This window comes from Mobula birostris, chromosome 13 (assembly GCF_030028105.1).
Source record: "Mobula birostris isolate sMobBir1 chromosome 13, sMobBir1.hap1, whole genome shotgun sequence".
Classification (NCBI taxonomy): domain Eukaryota; kingdom Metazoa; phylum Chordata; class Chondrichthyes; order Myliobatiformes; family Myliobatidae; genus Mobula; species Mobula birostris.
The window spans coordinates 21,644,043-21,663,004 of NC_092382.1; the positions used below are offsets into that span (position 1 = coordinate 21,644,043).

At 45.2% G+C, this 18,962-nt stretch overlaps 1 protein-coding gene across 1 annotated transcript in view; it reads right to left on the reverse strand.

Moving 5' to 3' along the window:
* The window catches only part of LOC140208517 (NACHT, LRR and PYD domains-containing protein 3-like), a 467,255-nt gene extending 451,403 nt beyond the window's left edge, over window positions 1-15,852 (reverse strand). Inside the window, exons 1-2 of the mRNA XM_072277255.1 lie at window positions 15,796-15,852; window positions 13,222-13,390 (exon numbers count right to left, since the gene is read on the reverse strand). The gene's annotated coding sequence lies outside the window, so the exon portion shown is untranslated. The remainder of the gene's footprint in view (window positions 1-13,221; window positions 13,391-15,795) is intronic.
* Between the last annotated feature and the right edge of the window lie 3,110 nt (window positions 15,853-18,962).

Consider the following 18,962-nt stretch of genomic DNA (forward strand, 5'->3'; position numbering starts at 1 on the left):
TTAACCGATTCCAACCTGATATAATTTTTGCTCAAGAGACACATATCAGGGAGGGAGATCAAAATAGATTTTTTGGATGGTGGAATGGTCTTCTCAGAGTAAAACAAAAGGCATATCTATTTTTATTAAACCTAATATATTTATTCAAGAGGATATTGAATCAGATTCAAATGGTAGATTTTTAATTGTTAAAGGAACGATCGGTAACAGAAAAGTTGTTTTGAATAATTTCTATGGTCCTAACTTAGATGATCCTTCTTTTTTAAAAAAGGTATTTGTTTTACTGCCTGATTTAAAAGAATATATGCTGATAATGGGCGGGGAAACTGCTGCTCAAATCCTATGATTTATAAGAGCTCAACCAATCAGCGACTTCCAAATCGATCCGCGTCATTTATTAATTCCTTTTTGATTGATTTTGGGTTGATCGATTTGTGGAGGTATCTCCATCTTGATAATAGAGAATATTCTTTCTTCTCACATGTTTATAAAAATATTCAAGGATTGATTATATTATAATCGATCCCCACTTCTTGTCTAGTGTTAAAACTTGCGAATATGATGCTATTGCTATATCTGATCATGTGCCTCTGAGTCTGTCTTTTGAATTTGATGATGTCATTCTTTTCCGCCCACCTTGGCGCATGTCTCAGACATTATTGCAAAACTCTGACTTTGTCAGTTTCATTGAAACCCAGATAAAAGCATTTTTTTTCTTTTTAATGATATAGGGGGTATGTCTGAATTAGTTATATGGGATACATTTAAAGCATTTTTACATGGTCAGATTATTTCTTATTCAGCTAAACTTAAAAAAACAAACTAAAGCAGAATTAGATAGAATTTCAAAACAAATTAAAGATTTAGATAATATCTATGCAATTTCCCCCAATACTAATTTATTTAAACAAAGAGTGGAACTTCAATCACAATATAAACTCTTATCAACTCATCCCATTGAAGAATATTTACTTAAGTTAAAGAGCCAAATTTATATGTCTGGAGATAAAAATAATAAACTGCTTGCATCTCAATTAAAAATGGCTGCAGCCAAAAGGCAAATCATGAAAATTCGTAGGAAGGAAGGTACCTCAGCTCAGGAATATGAAGAAATTAATAAGATTTTTCAAGATTTTTATGCTGAACTTGATAAATCTTAATGTCTGTTAGATTCCTCTGAAATGAATGCTTTTTTACGAAAGATTGTGTTTCCTAAAATCTCGGCTGAAGATCAAAAAACTCTTGATGCTCAGATCACTGAAACTGAAATTCATAAAGCTATTTTTTCAATACAATCTGGTAAGTCCCCGGGACTTGATGGCTATCCTGTAGAATTTTATAAAAAAATTTGGAAAGTTGCTTTCTCCGTATATGTTGGAAATGTTTAAGGATTCTTTTGTGAAGGGTGACTTACCCTCTACTTTTTAATGAGGCTTCTATTTCTTTAATTCTTAAAAAAGATAAAGATCCCACTGACTGTGCTTCATATAGACCTATTTCATTACTGAATGTCGATGCTAAGATTCTGTCAAAGATAATGGCCAATCCAGTGGAGCATATTTTGGGTAAAATTACTTCTAAAGATCAAACAGGCTTTATAAAGGGTCGCTATTCTTTTTCAAATGTTCAGAGACCATTTAACATTACATATTCGTCATCTTTTAAAACTCCACAATGTGTTGTATCTTTGGATGCTGAAAAAGCATTTGATTGAGTCGAACGGAAATATTTATTCAATGTTTTAGAGAAATTTGACTTTGGTGCTAATTTTAATAATTGGATTAAAATTATATATAAAGCCTTATTGTTACTGTTGTCACTAACAATTGTAGGTCTCCTTTTTTTTCAGCTTTCACGGGGGACAAGGCAAGGCTGTCCATTAAGTCCTTTTTTGTTTAATATAATATTAGAACCCCTTGTTATTGCTCTTTGTGAGGCTAAAAATATCCCTGGGATTTCTCTGAATGAGACCATGCATAAGATCTCTCTTTACACTGATGATTTATTGGTTTATATATCTAACCCTGATGAATCTATCCCTGCCTTGCCAAAATTATTTAATGAATTTGGAGTTTTTTCAGGATATGAAATAAATTTCAGTAAAAGTGAATTGTTTCCTTTAAATGATTCTGTCTCTATATATGATAATACTCCTTTTAAAGTCACAGACTCTTTTAGATATTTAGGTATTATAATTACTAAAAAAATATCAGGATCTTTATAAAGCCAATTTTGTTCCCTTAGTAGACTCTATGAAGTATTTATTTAGTAGATGGAGTCCACTTACATTTTCACTTGTTGGTCATATTCATATAGTTAAAAAGATGATTTTACCAAAATGTTTATATTTATTTCAGGATATTCCTGCTGTTTTGACTAGGAAGTTTTTTTGATCAGATTGATTCTATTATTTTATCTTTTATTTGGAATAATAAAAGACCAGGAATTAGTAAATGTCACTTACAAAAACTGAAAAAGGATGGAGGTCTTGCTTTGCCTAATCTAAGAATGTATTATTGGGCTGTTAATGTGTGATACATGTCTGTTTGGTTATACTGAGTTGATAAGAGTGATCAGCCAATTTGGGTAGACCTGGAACTGAAAGTTGTAAAACAGTTTTATTTAATCTCATTATTGGAAGCTGCTTTATCTATGCAATTAGTTAAAGTTGTTAATTTAAACCTATATCCTGTGATTAAGTATTCTTTACAAATTTGACTCCAGTTCTGCAATTTTTTTAATCTTAAAAAATTTAAACTTTGTAGTTTAATTTTTCAAAATTACTTTTTTAAGCCTATTTTGAGAGATCCAATTTTTTTTTTCCTTTGGAAAGTTAAAGGTATTAATTCTTTTTTTGGATTTATTTAAAGAAGATAGATTGATGTCTATTGAACAATTAATTGATACATATTCTCTTTCATAATCACACTTCCTGCAATACCTTCAAGTTAGACATTTTTTACAGAAGTATTGAAGTAATTTTCCTTACATATTGAAGGCTGACCTGTTAGATACTATCATGATTGTGAATCGTCTGATCAAGGGATCTATTGGAAGAATTTATAGTTTATTATTACAATGGGATAAGCGTCCTTTATCTAAGATTAAACAAGATTGGGAAAAGGAACTTAATTTGACTTTTATGACAGAGGATTGGATGCGGATTTTGAAGTTGGTTAACTCTTCTTCAATTTGTGGTAGCCATTCATTGATTCAATTTAAAATTGTACATCGTTATCATCTGACGAAGAAGAGACTTTCTAAAATCTTTTCTAATGTTGATAGTCATTGCTATAGATGTAAAACTGAGATAGCTACACTGACACATATGTTTTGGTCTTGTTCTATATTGGAACAGTTCTGGACGTTGTTTTTTTTCAACAATTTCTAAAGCACTTAAAATTAATCTACAACCTAATAAATTAACTGTGCTTTTTTGGAATAATTCCTCAAAATATTCATGGTATTTCTGTGTCTAACCAACATGTTATTGCATTTGTTACATTGATAGCTAGGAGGGCCATTTTGTTGAAGTGGAAGGATACATCAGCTCCCATTTCATTACAATGGTTCTCTCAAGTGATGCTATGTCTTAGTTTGGAGAAAATTAGAAGTCAAACCTTTGAACCTTTATTTGATTTTGAGAAAAGATGGGGCTCATTTGCTCATTATTATCATTTGAGCTAATTGATACAATTTTTCCACGATCTAATTGTAAATTTTTTAGTATATTTTCTTTTCTTGCTGGCGGTTTGATGTTTATTTTTAGAAGCTTTTGTATGACACATGACTCTGGGGTTGTACACCTAATGGGTTCTATATTTTTTCTCACTTTTCTGCTTAGTAGGTTTTTTTGATATCACAAATTTTTTTTCAGTCTTTAAGATAATGTCTTTTTTGAGACATTGTAAGTGTTGTTACTTCAATGTACTTGTTATTTTTTCTGTATAATATAACAACAAAAAGATTTGAAAAGAAAGAAATTCAACCTGTGCTGGTGATGCTTCCGCCGGCTCACTGCTCCAGGGGCGAGGGTCCTCTCCCAATGCCGACCCCACAGACTATCCCAACACAGAATAGGGAAAAACGCCGCCCACCCAGGAAAAGTGAGCATGCGCCAAGTGTGTGGCGGACGGGGCCTCGAAATGAAACCCGCAGATGCTGCGATCTCCGGCCACGAATGGTGCCGCGGTAGACCCTCTCAAAGCACAGGTGTGGTGCCAACCCCAGCGGTTCTCCTATACGTGAGGCGGTGAGGAAGGGGCTGATCTCGGGTTTGCGTAAATTGAGTGTGGGTTGCAGTGGGAAAGGGCTGGGACCGAGCTCTGCCGGACAGCCAGAGGCTTCAGGCTCTCCAGTCTGCAGCCCCAGTTTTGTGCCGGAGCCGGGATTGTGGGATCAGCTAGCTGTGCGTCCCCAGCTGGGAGGGTGGATGTGGGTGAAGGGGATCTGTCTACATGTGTGGGTGTGGGCTGCATGGTGGGAAGGATGTTGGCAATTGGCAGCGTAGAGGGAGGTTGGGGTACAGGGTGTTATCGGATGCTGCGTGACCCGGGGAGAATGGGCATGGGGCAAATTAAGTTGTAAACAAGGGAGGATCTGGTCAATTGGATCAGACAGCTTAGCTCTCATGTCCTTTCAGGAAGCAACAATACTATCTTCATATTAATTACTGTCTATCTTACTGTTAACATTGTGTTTCTTGCAGAGTCCCAGAATCTGGGAACAGCTGTCACCAGCATGGGCTGCGAGTGCAGATTGGGAAGAGGGTGTCAGTGACCTCTGCACCAGAGAAGGACACGGGTTCGTACAGCCTTTTGTGAGATATAAATCCTTACAGTGGGTTCAGATCTGGTGGCATGGCTGGAGATGAAGAAAATGGGATATTGCCCAACGCAATCATCACATTTCCTTCAAGCTAACAGGAATAATGTGCTTTTAATTTAAGTTTTATGTTAAAGTGCAGGAAACTTGGCACATCAGATTGGATGTGTGGAAAGAGAAACTGTGGAAGGCCCAGTATCAGAACTGGGACTGTCCAAGATGCTGCCCGATCTGCTGAATGTTTCCAGCATTTTCTCTTTTTACTTTAAGTGATGCAATGATGCTCAACTATTGACTGATTACAAGATGTTTGAACAAAGTTCAAACCTGAACAAAGTTGCACAAATGTAATGCCCACATTCATTAGTTTTGCCTTCATTCCGACACAGCGATGATACAGTCAATGCTCACAACATCCCCCCCACCCCACTATCAACCTGTTATTTCTACTTCCAAGTCTCCTCCTGACAAAGGTTAACACAGCGGACATCTGGTAACGTTGAAGCTAAAAATTGTAATGGCTGTCTTTACCCTACCTGATGCTGTACTCAATAAATACTCTGGTACTTGCAGGTAACAAACACCTATTTCAGATATAACTCAGTGAGACAAAATGAAGACAACGGCAGAAGAGAGATTGTTGATATATATCATTGAGGTGGTGGGATACAGGCTGGACAGAGCTTGAACAAGATGGGCAGGGGATGAGGAGATGGAACCAGATGGGTGAAGGAATCAACGACGGTCACTGACGGTCCTCCAGTAATACACAGATACTGAATTAATAGTTGATACTACTGTATAAAATATTCTAAATTGATCTAGATAGAACAACACAAAATTTGGCATATACCCTTCTCCCCTAACCCAATGTTATCAACGCACCGTGGGAAGTATCCCATCCAGATACTTGACACCTTCGTCTGGCTACTGCTCTGTCCATGACTGCAAGGAACTGCAGAGAGCTGTTGACAGAGCTGAGCACATCACAGAAACTGACCTCCCCTCCATGGACTCCATCTACATTTCCCAGTGACTCAGTAAAGCATGCCGTGTACTCAAAGATCCCCACAACCTGGGACATTCTCACTTCTCACCCATTCCCCATTGGGCAGAAGCTACATAAACCTGAAATCATGTACCACCAGGCTCAGGGACGACTTCCATTCTGCTGTTATAAGCAAACTGGATGTCCCCAGTGTGATAAGATGGACAGCTTACCTCACCATGTAACTTGAAGTGACCTTACATTTTCTCTGGAACCATAATGCTTTTTAACACTGTTATTGTTTTATCTTGTATCACCTCAATGTACTTTTTAATGAATTGATGTGTGTGGATGGGTACGCAAGACTAGATTTTCAGTGAACCTCTATACATGACAATAATAAACAGGTTTCCCATTTTAGTAGTGTGGAGATTATTAGACAGCCTGGGTTTCCGGGCTGGATCTTCTTTAGGGAGAGTTAAGTGAAGTGTAGATTTTTTTTTAGGAGCCCAGATACATGGAAACAATTGTTGAACTCAGGTATCGATCCAGGTGAAGTCTGGATCCGCTACCGGGCCAGGTGATGGAGATGAAGTTCCCAGGATACATCTCAATGGATGGGTTCAGTCCCGGCCTCACCACCTCATCCCGCTCCCAGGACCACAGCACCAGGGGCTGAGCGACGGCTCGTCTCAGGAGGTTCAGTGTGAAGGTCCCACAACCCCGACCCATCCAGCAGGTTCTGTCCGGGAAGTGGGGGGAAGCCGGCTGTTCAGGGAAATAACGGGAATCACTGCCCAACATCGCTCGGGACCGGCCTCAATTCTCACCTACGGGATCTCGCTGGTCTCGCCCCGCAGAGAATGATCTTTCCCCGGCTCCCCGCCCCAGGGGGTGAGGTCACTCTCCTGATCCGAACCCCACAAACAATCCGCTGCATCCATCCACACAAAAATAATACTGCCCATCCCGGACTGAGCATGCACAATGTGATCGTGTGTCATAGAGCAGGGGCCGGGCCTCCGAAACAATCCTGCAAAAAGGGAGCGGGAAACAGGATCGTGTGATGGGTGCAGGATCTCTCATTTAAACCAGTGACTCTGCTCCTCGCTCCTCACACGCTGCCTGATCCACCTGCCACACTCTCCACATTTCACATTTACACCAGCGACGTTTTTAATTTTTCTCTCTGCATCATTCCTGTCCCATCCCTGCACCCCCTGGGTCACAGAAGTACGGGTTTGATTCCCATTACTGTCCAACAGACAATTCACTCCCAAAAAAGAATTGTGCAGGTTTCATTCAAACCACTTCTATATTTACAAACACTAATTTCCATTCATATTCCTCTGGCCTCACTGGACAGGAACATTGAAACATCAAGTGAGAAACAGCAGGAGGTGGCCATTCAGCCCCTCCAACCAATGACAAGATGATAGCTGCTCTCCCATCTCAGCCACGTTTCTTCCCGATCCTCATTTCCTCGATCCCTTCAGTCTCCACCCATCTGCCAGCCTCTTTATTCTGTGAGGGTAATCACCGCCCTCTCTGGTGGGGAGTTACAAACATTCACAACCTTCGGAGTGGAGACATTTCCCCTCATCTCAGTCCCGGACAGTCCACCCACTTTTTCAGAGACTGGGATCCCTGGTTCAACCGGTAATGATGTTGTGCATTTCAATGTGTTCACCTCTCAGTCCTCGATTCTCTAAATGAAAGGGTTATTGCATTTGATCTTTCTTCATATGATGACCCCACCACTCCAGGGATCAGTCTGGTGAATCTTCATTGCACTCTCCATAACAAATACTCTGTAACCTCTTTGATAATCCTCAATGGAATTAATTTCCATCGACTGCAGTCCGAATCATTCACCTCCAACCCCATCACTATTTCCATCTTCCCACCTCCCCCCTCACCTGGATCCACCTCTCTTGCCCTCACCTCTTTTCTCTGACTATTTCCTGTCCACTCTCAGTCCAGAGGGAGGGTCTCGGCCCAAAATGTTGACGGTCCATTTCCCTCCACAGATGCTGCCCGACCCACTGAGTTCCTCCGGCAGTTTGTTCTTTGGTCTGTATAACCCGTGTTAGTGTGGGGAGTGGGATTTTACACCATATTCCCGGTACAGTCTCAACAAAGCACAAATAATTGTTAAAGCCATTTTCATTCTTATACCCAATAACTCTTGCAATAAATATAATGTACCTTTGACCTCCCTCCCGACCCACTGCACCTCAGTCCATCTCTATTTAATCACACTCAGGATTTCTGTTTCTCCTACAGAAGTGGGTGATCTCACATTTCCCACTTTGGGCTCCAGCTGACCTGTTGTTTCCACTCACTTATTTTGCCTCCATCACCCCGAAACCTCTCGACAAGAGACACAGAACATAGAACAGTACAGCACAGGAACAGGCCCTCCGGCCCACAATGTTGTGTTCAAACTATTCAATTAATCAAATTGCCAACTAAATTAAACCCTTCTGCCTACACAATTTTCCTTCACATTCATGTTTCTATCTAAACATCTCTTAAAAGTCCCCAATGTATCTGCCGCTACCATCACACCAGGCAGCACATTCCAGCAACCCACCACTCTGTGTGAAAAAAAAACACTTGCCCCTCACATCTCTTTTCAAACTACCCCCTCTCACTTTAAATGCATGCATCGTGATTTAGACATATTTACCCTGGGTAAAACGTTATACTCTGTCTACTCTACCTTTGCGTCTCGTACCCTTATGAACCTCCATCGTCTTACCCCAGCCTGCGTGGGTCCAGAGAAAACAACCCAAGCTTGTCCAACCTCTTGTTATAGCATATGCCCTATAATCCAGCAATATCCTGGTAAAGCTCTTCTGCACCCTCTCAAGGGACAGTGACATCCTTCCTGGAATGAGGCAACCAGACCTCTATGAAATACTCCAGATGTGGCCTAACTCACGCTTTATGAAGCTGCAACATAACTTCCTGAATTTTAAATGCAATGTCTTGACTAATAAAGACAACCATGCCATTTGCCTTCTTAACCACCCTGTCAATCTGTGTAGCAACTTTCAGGGAGCGATGAACTTTGGACTCCAAGATCCCTCTGCTCATCAACTTGTAATTTGTAACACTGTCTTGTAATTAACAGTGTATTACAGTATCTCTATAATTGACCTACCGAGCTGCCAAGATAATCATCACTAATCAAATATCAGAGTTTTCTCAGGTCCTGTTGAATTTATTGACAAGTGCGCAAGTACAGGAAGATACAGGTACAGAGAAACACTGACTTGCAGCAACATCACAGGCAAGAACATTCAGATAACACACGGACCATAAATTACACAATTCTGTGTCATTATCAATATAGAAATATGAGTTTTATATCATTAACAATATAGAAAATATATATGTTGTGTCAATAATCATAAATATATATTTTGTATCATTAACAATGTACAAATATACATTTCTTTTCAAGAACAGAGTTGGAAATGTTGAATTTGGTCCCCCAGCCAAATTGTTGACACAGTTTGGGAACAACTGGGCTCCAAGCACCGGACCCTACTACACCCACTGGGAAATCCTGCAGATCCAAGGAGGATCTGGTTATTCCTTCTCTTTAAACACACAGACAACAGGAACGGGAACAGGCCACTCAGCCCATCCTGTCATTCAATAAGACCTGAGACCGGTCCATCCTTGCCCCCCAACACCATTCCAATCTACACTTTGCCCAGACCATTTGCCCCAGTTGCAGGTAAACAGTCTACCAGTGTTTACCCCCCAAAGTGGTGAATATCTCTGCACACCACCACTGCAGGCTCAGACATTTCCACAGATGAGCCCCTCATGTCCCTTCCCCACTGTTAATGGGCTCCTTCCCCCATCTTGCTCCTTGATCCCCCAACCGGACAAACAACCTCTCGACTCCATGCTGTCCACCCCCTCTCACACCATCTTTATCCTCTCAGTAAAATCCCTCGCCCTCGTCCTTCTGCCGGATCACTCACTCTGCGAGGAGGTTGCATCAAGCCAATGGGCCGAGCAGTCTCCTCCTACCTGTCAGCGATCCATTATACTCCAGCCACAGGAGTCAATTTACAAACGCACCCAACTTCCCGTGGAGGGAAATGGAAATAATTGAAAAATTGGGATGCCTACTTTGAGGTTTGTTCTGCTTTGACGGGGTGTTCGGCAGGAGTAGGAGACCACATCAGTGGGGTAATGCCCTCTCAGCTGGCCCATCTCCGCTATTGGGTTTAAGCAGTGATTGACATCAATTCTCCCCAATGGGAAGAGTGTGGGGTGGTGGGTGGGTCAGGTATTTGTTGCCTTAGCCGGTAAAATTCAACTGTCTCAGTGCCAGTGTGACATAAGGAATTGCAGATCCCGGGGTGGGGATCCCACACGTGACATCAGGCACGTGGGGGCACAGAGTGAAGTCAGACCCCGGGGTGGGGATCCCACACGTGACATCAGGCACGTGGGGGCACAGAGTGAAGTCAGATCCCGGGGTGGGGATCCCACACGTGACATCAGGCACGTGGGGGCACAGAGTGAAGTCAGACCCCGGGGTGGGGATCCCACACGTGACATCAGGCACGTGGGGGCACAGAGTGAAGTCAGATCCCGGGGTGGGGATCCCACACGTGACATCAGGCACGTGGGGGCACAGAGTGAAGTCAGATCCCGGGGTGGGGATCCCACACGTGACATCAGGCACGTGGGGGCACAGAGTGAAGTCAGACCCCGGGGTGGGGATCCCACACGTGACATCAGGCATGTGGGGGCACAGAGTGAAGTCAGACCCCGGTGTGGGGATCCCACACGTGACATCAGGCATGTGGGGGCACAGAGTGAAGTCAGATCCCGGGGTGGGGATCCCACACGTGACATCAGGCATGTGGGGGCACAGAGTGAAGTCAGACCCCGGGGTGGGGATCCCACACGTGACATCAGGCATGTGGGGGCACAGAGTGACGTCACGTGTGGGCAAGAACGTTTTTCAAAAGCTGTTTACTGTACATTTTTAATGATTTCAGGGAACAACGAAGGAAACTTAACAGGTTTCATTAGTGAATCCAGCATTTTTGAGGTAAAGTCTGCTGCTATGTGCCCAGCTTTGCCATGTTGTTGATGGAGTGGGCAGTGTGGCCTTTTTCTTTAGTTGTGTCACAAAACCTCAAATGTTTCTGGGGAGGACTTTCCAGGGTGATCTGGTTCAGTCATTGCAGTATCCTGTTGTTCACAAATTTCATAAACAATGGTTTTACGGATGTAAGCTGGAATTGGCAGCAGTGTAAACACAGATTCATATCAGTCAACAGAAAACCTCTCGTCCCCGCAGTCTTTGTCTCCTGGTAAACTCAACACCCTGACAATGTGAATCATAGAAACCATAGAAAAAGTCCAATAATACTCGAGCTCTCCAGTGCGTAAGACCCCGCGCACATGAGGGCAGATCCCAGTGTGGGGGACCCTGTGTGACGTCACCAGTGGGGGAGCGCTCGTATTTAAAAGCACCTGAATGGACGTTTCTTATTATTTCAGTGGGACAACAACATTAATCACAGGTTTCATCACTGAATCCAGTGTTGTGAGATGTAAAGTCCCCTGTTATGTGTCCGGCTGTGCCGTGTTGTTGGTGGAGTGGGCAGCCTGGTGTTTGTCTCGATTCGGGTCACAACACCAGAATTGCCAGCGGGGTCCACACACAGTGTATTAGTCAACAGGAAACCTCTCGTCCCTGCAGTCTCTGTCTCCTGGTAAACTCAACACCCTGACAATGTGGACCATAGACAACCCTTCCTCTAAGTCCGTTTATCATTCAAACAGCTGATCGCTGAGAAGAACTATATTTGTTGGTCATTGAAGTTTGCCTAGATTTGGTTGGATGGAGTAGATGTGGAGTTCAGGGATGTCACATTGAAAGGACGGGTCTGTGTTGTCCATCCGACCTCCGGAGGTGCCACAGGGACATCCTGCAAATCGCAGCACAGTGGCAATTCCAGCCGATGTCGGTAGTTTTCCTGTTTAGCTGGCGGTGAGGAAGGGGCTGATCCCGGGTTTGTGTAAATCAAGCTTTAGTTGCAGCGGAAAAAGGCCGGGACCGAGCCGGATGGCTGGAGAGTCCAGGCTGTCTGGTCTTACAGCTCTGGTTTTAGTTTCGTGCCCGAGACTGTGGGATCAATTAGTTGTGGTTCCCCAGGCTGGGAGGGAGGATGTGGGTGATGTGATCAGTCTACGTGTGCGGGTGTGGGGTAAATGATGGAAAGGGTGTGGGGCCATTTGCGGGGTGGAGGGAGGTTGGGGATGTGGGGTCATTGGCGGGGTGGAGGGAGGTTGGGGATGTGGGTTATCAGACGCAGCATGACCCAGGAGGATGGGTCCCGGGGTAAGTTATGTCATAAACAAGGGAGGAGTTGGTCCATTGAATCAGACAGGATAGGTGACCTTTCAGGAAGCAACAAGTACTGACTAATCTTCCTGTTAACATTGTGCTTGTGACAGAGCCCCAGAGTCTGGGAACAGCTGAATGCCAGGAAGCAGAGGGTGATGGTGAGAGCCTGTTTCTTGGACTCGAGGCCAGTGCCTAGTGATGTTCCCCAGGGTTACACCCACTGTTACTTGTCATCTATATCAATCAGTTGGTTGGAAATGTATAGGGTATAGGTTTGAACAAGGAACATAGAAATCTACAGCATATTACAGGCCCTTCAGCCTACAATGTTCTGCCGACCATGTAACCAACTCTAGAAACTGTCTAGGATTACCCAACCGCATAACACTATTTTTCTAAGCTCCATGTACCTATCTAAGAGTCTCTTAAAATACCCTATTGTATCTGCCTCCACTACCGTCACCAACAATGCATTCCACACCCACCACTCTGTGTGGAAAAACTCCCCTGACATCCCCCTCTACCAGCTTCCAAGCACCTTAAAACTATGCTCCCTCATGTCAGTCATTTCAGCCTTGGGAAAAAGCCTTTGGCTATCCGCATGATCAATGCACCTCTTATACACCTCTATCAGGTCTCCTCTCATTCTCTGTCACTCCAAGGAGAAAAGGACAAGCAGGTTTGCAGCAAGTAAGCTCAAAGAATTACTTTTTTTTTGGAAAGATATTTAGTATTAACTCTCCCCTTTGTTTCCACCTCCCCACTCAGAAGTGACCAAAAGCTACATCACAAGATGCAAGACCTTGAAATGAGCAAACACTGAGGGAATGTGAGTGAGTTTAAAGAGCTGGGATACTGACAGTACATCACCAGACCTGGAGTGATTGTAACTGGGTCTGACAGAGGCCTACCTGGTACTTCTGGGCACATTCAGTCTCACCACAACAATTTCCTACCTTCCCTTGTACAGGTATGTGATATTTAAAGGACCAGTGTTTGAGTAAATGAGACTCACCAGACTATATCCCGAATGAATCTATGGAAACCCCAAGTCAGAAGGGTTCTCTCCAGTTGGTTCTCTCAGTCCTTGGGCTGGTTCACTTGTTGCTGTTCCCTCATCTTCAGTCGTGGTTCAGTTCTAGTTGCCGTCTTTTCTTCTAATAAATCTCTCAGCCCAGATCTAACTTTAACCAGAGAGATAATGAAGCACGTTAACAATACAAAGGAAAACATTTCTGCTCAATGTTCCAAAAATCAAAACACTGAAATTTAAACGTTGAAGACAAATATAATGATCGCAGAGAACAAATCTGTAATTGTCCCTCACATGTCATAAAACCTGGTATGGGATACGAAGGAGTCATCGTTCAGTCATGGTAAGACACAAGACACAGGAACAGAATTAGATGATTTTGTCCATCGAGTCTGCTCCACCATTCAAACATGGCTGAGTTTTATTCCAACACCATATTCCTCCTGTAACCCTGAAGTTACTTAGCAATCACAAATATATTACTCTCTGCCATAAATATACCCAAACGGCAGCCTCAACCACACCCTGTGGCAACAAATTCCACAGATCAGCCACCCTTCACTTAATTATTCTCCTCACCTCAGTTTTAAAAGGACGCTTCTTTATTCTGAGACTGTGCTGTCAGATCACAGACTCTCCGTCTAATGGAAACATCCTCTCCATGTCCACTGTATCCAGGCTTCTCAGCATTCAGTAGATTTCCTTAAACAAGCACCACCCCCACCCCCACCCCCACCCCCACCATCCCATTGAACTCCACTGAGCACAAGCCCAGGACCACTGACTAACAGACAGGTGACAGTGAGGGGTAATTTCCAAACATGGTTTGAACACTGAATCCCCTGGGTCCAATTCCACTGCTGCAAACACTTAATCACAGGGTTCTCCCTGTGAGGGCTGGAATGGGATCTCATTCTCTCCTCAGATTATCAATCATTGCCTCCAAATGAACTCCAGCAACAAACACCTGACTCCAGACCAGAAATATTCACTCAACACCTCATAAGCCCAAGCAGCTCGATCCCTGGGTTCATTTTACCTTGGTCAAAGCCTGTGATAGGATCACACAGCTGAATGTGCCACTTACCGACCCCAGAATCCTCACACATCATCCCCACAACCAATGTCCAGCAACCCGAGACTTCTGAATCATTGTGGAAGGAGGAACATCCAGCCCCATCTACAGAAGTACTGACCTGGTCAAATCCCAAAAAATGACAGTTCCATATGCCTGGAGTCTATATCGCAGGATAATAGACCATGCACCAATTTTCCCAGGACTCCCTTGTTGCCAGTAACATGCTGCAAAGTCTTGGCCGTTCAGAGTTCAAAAACTAACACTCCTGCATCAACCTGTGGTCGAATGGGAACCTGATAATCCTCTGACTGGGCCAGATATTGGGCTGGAAAACCTGGGCATGGGTCACCAGCAGGCATGGATACGTTTCACATCGTCTCCAGCAGCTAAACTGAACACATTTTATCATTACTGTATTGCTAAATGAGATTTTGCTCAGTACAATTACCTTTCCTGTAGGCTAAGAGGAATAACAAGCTTTACACTTCAAATTGAAATTAAATGCTGGAAACTCAGTACATCAGATTGGATCTGTGGAAGACCCAGTATCAGAACTGATGTTGCCCGATCCGCTGAACATTTCCAGCATGTTCTCCTTCTACAGTAAATTGACTGATTGCAAGATGCTTGTGACGGCCTGACCAAAGTTACACAAATGTAAGTCCCACATTAATTAGCTTCCTCTTCATTCCATCACAGGGTTAATACAGTCGATGCTCACAACATCCTCCCCACCCCACTATCAGTGTTACATCTGCTCCCGAGGCCACTAACTCTCAATGACAGGAAGTGACCAGAGAGCGATAAAAATGTACACCACTCCCTGCTGATCCCGTGGGCTGTTCCTGGCCTCTCCAAAAATGACCAAAACAGGAAATAACAGACTCAGCTTTAAATGCGGAGAGTCTCCTGCTGACAAAGATTAACACAGCAGCCATTTGGTAACTTTGAAACTAAAATTGTGGTGACTGTCTTTGTCCTTCCGCATTCTGCATTAAATGAATCCTCTGGTAGTTCCAGGTACCAAACAGTGATTTCAGAAATAACTCAGTGAGGCAAAATACTTTATAATGAAGGCAACGGTAGAAGAGAGATTATTGATATGTAATCATTGGTGGGATACAAGCTGGACAGAGATTGAACAAGATGGGCAGGGAATGAGCAGATAGAACCAGGTGGGAGAAGGGATCAAGGACGATCACTGATGGTCTTCCAGCAATATACAAATACTGAATTAACAGTACATACTACTATGAACTAAAATGACAAAGATTAACAGGAACTTTGGCATTTACCCTTCTCCCCTAACTTACTTTTATCAACACACCATGGAAAGCATCCCAAGGTTCGGGGTGAAGGTCTCACAACCCGGACTCACCCCGGCAGGTTCTGTCCAGGAAGCGGGATGAGACCACCAGTTCGGTAAAGTTAACAGGACTCACTGCCCAGCATCGCTCGGGACTGGACTCAATACTCACCGCATGGATCTTGTCGGTCTCGCTGCGCAGAGAATGATCCGTCCCCCCCCCCCCCCCCCCCCATCCCCGGCTCCCCGCCCGAGGGGGCGAGGACCCTCTCCCGATCCCGATCCCGATCCCGCTGACGATCCGCTGCTCCGGACCCGCTTCAACAAAGACGGGGGGAAAAAAACACTGCCGATCCCGGGACTGTGAGCATGCGCAATGTGCTTATTGCGTCATCAGAGCGGGGGGCGGGGCCTCGGGGACAAACCCACAGATGCTGCTGATCTGCGTTAAAACGGGATCACGTGACGGTAGAGGGTCTCCCACGTGACCCGGTGACGTCTCTTCGACCCTCACACGCTGCCCGACCCATCGGCCGCCTTTCACACTTACAGCTCTCCCATCTCAAACACAAGTTTCTGCCCGATCCGCATCTCCTCGATCATGGAATTAATTCCCATCTTCTGCAGCCCCGTGTTGCCCCAACCACTCACCTCCCACCCCCGTCACTATTTCCACCTTCCCACCTCCCCCTCACCTGGATCCACCTCTCACTCCCCAGCTCTTGCCCCATCCCCACCCCTCACCTCTTTTCTCGGACTATTTCCCGTCCACTCTCAGTCCAGAGGGAGGGTCTCGGCCCGAAATGTTGACGGTCCATTTCCCTCCACAGATGCTGCCCGACCCACTGAGTTCCTCCGGCAGTTTGTTCTTTGGTCTGTGTGACCCGTGTTAGTGTGGGGAGCGGGATTTTACACCATATTCCCGGTACAGTCTCAACAAAACACAAATAATTGTCACTTTGCCCGGACCATTGGTCCCGCTTGCAGGGCAACAGTCTGCCGGTGTTTGCCCCCCAATGTGGTGAATCGCCACCACCGTGGGCTCAGACATTTCCACAGATGAGCCCCTCCTGTCCCCACCGGGACAAACATCCTGTCCGCCCCCTCTCTCACCGTCTTCATCCTCTCCCTCCCCGGGGAACCGGCATCAAACCGACGGGCCGAGCGGTCTCCTCCTACCTCTCAGCGATACATCAGACTCCGGCCGCAGGAGACGCTTCACAAACGCCCCAACTTCCCTCGGAGGGAAATGGAAATAAATCAGAAAGCGGACATTTACTTTGGGATTTGTTCCGCTTTGACTCGGGAACAAATTCAGCGGGGGTAACGCCCTCTCGGCTGTTCCACCTCCGCTATTGGTTGGAAGCAGTGATTGACATCGCCTCGCACCAATGGGAATAGCGCAGCTCCTGAATCCTCCGTTGACAGCGGTGGGGGAGGGTCTAGTCACGTGATTAGCAGCCCAGCCGTTAAACCGACCAAGCTCGATCTCACCAGCGCGTGGGTGACGTAGACACCGCGCACGTGACGGCAGATCCCCGTGTGGGGAGCCCATGTGTGACGTCAGGCGTGTGGGTGCGCCTGTGTGACGTCACCTGTGGGGGAGCGCTCGTATTTAAAAACACCTGAATGGACGTTTCTGATGATTTCGGTGGGACAACAACATTAATCACGGGTTTCATCACTGAATCCAGTGTTGTGAGATGTAAAGTCCCCTGTTATGTGTCCGGCTGTGCCGTGTTGTTGGTGGAGTGGGCAGCCTGGTGTTTGTCTCCATCGGGTCACAACACCAGAATTGCCAGCGGGGTCCACACACAGTGTATTAGTCAACTGAAAACCTCTCGTCCCTGCGGTCTCTGTCTCCTGGTAAACTCAACACCCTGACAATGTGGACCATAGACACCCCTTCCTCTCAGAGTCAGGGGATCACTCAGACAGCTGATCGCTGAGAGGAATTATATTTATTGGTCATTAAAGTTCACCCAGATTGGTTTGGACGGATTTGATGTGGAGTTCGGGGTGTCACAGTGAAAGGGCCGGACGGCCGAACTCTCTCCGTTGTCCAAACATCCTTCCAGGTGAGGCGACACTTCACCTGTGAATCTTCCGGGGTCGCCCGTTGTGTCCGCTGCTCCCGATGCGGCCGCCTCGACACTGGTGACACCAGATCCTCCGCAGTTGTGCGGGGTAGGGTTGTTTTTATTGGTGGGGGGGGTCGATGTTATTGTTCCCTTTTCTGCGGGAGGGGTGGGTTTTGTGGGTTGATGATCGGGATGCATTTCTTTTTGATGCGGGGGGTGGGGTGGGAGTTTGATTTTTCTCTCTGATCGACTTTCATGTTCTTTCTTTGTTTCGTGGTGATGTTTATGCATACCTGCTTTGATAATAAATTAACGTTTGAACTATCCGCTCCGAGCGGGACTTCCCGGTGTCCAAACATTTTCATTCCCATTCCGATTCCCATTCCCGTTCCGACGTGTCAACCCATCGCCTCCTCCTGTGCTAAGATAAGGCCACCCTCAGGGTCCAGGATCAGCACCTTATATTCCATCTGAGTACCCCCTCCCCAACCTGATGGCATGAACATGAATACTGGACTCCTGACTGGCACTAGAAAAGGGTCTGGTCAACAGGAATCCAGAATAAGTGTCCACCATTGTCAACACATATATTGTCCCTTCATAATGTGGGTGGGGGTCATCAATAGAATCTGCTACTACCACCCGCATACTCCGGATCCCAAAACTAAAGGTCCCTAATGATGTCTTCAATTGCATTCCCCGTAACGCACTCATTCCGAAGATACAGTCGGTGGTTACAAAACTTAGGACAGACACAGAACGCGGGACGTTTTTGTCAATCGTTACTCGTACCGTTACTTCCTGGGCCCTAGTAAGGGCACTACCCCCACCCCCCATCCCTTCAATATTATACTCGGGTCCCCTCCACTTATCGGGGTCTCCCGGGATCACAGTATGTTCTGCCCCAGTATCGACCAGAGCAACAGTCCGTTGATTATTTCCCTTAGCCCAATGGACATAATGGTATATAACGCCTACGGTGCCCCCGGGTCCACATCGAATGGATCTCATATGTCGGGGAAACCCGGTCATCCCACTAGGTCCGGGAGGGTTTGGGAGGCCGCCATTTTCCGGTCTCCTCCTGTATGGCCTTTTTCATTACGCCCTGCAATCCAGCTGACGATGGGTACAGTGAGAAGGCAGGAGGAGCGGGAGGGTCCACCGGCGTCTCCCCAGCTTCCATGTGCTCACGATACATAGCGTACAATACACTAGTCTGCACCCCGTCAATCTTCTCCTTACCGACGCCTGCTTTCAA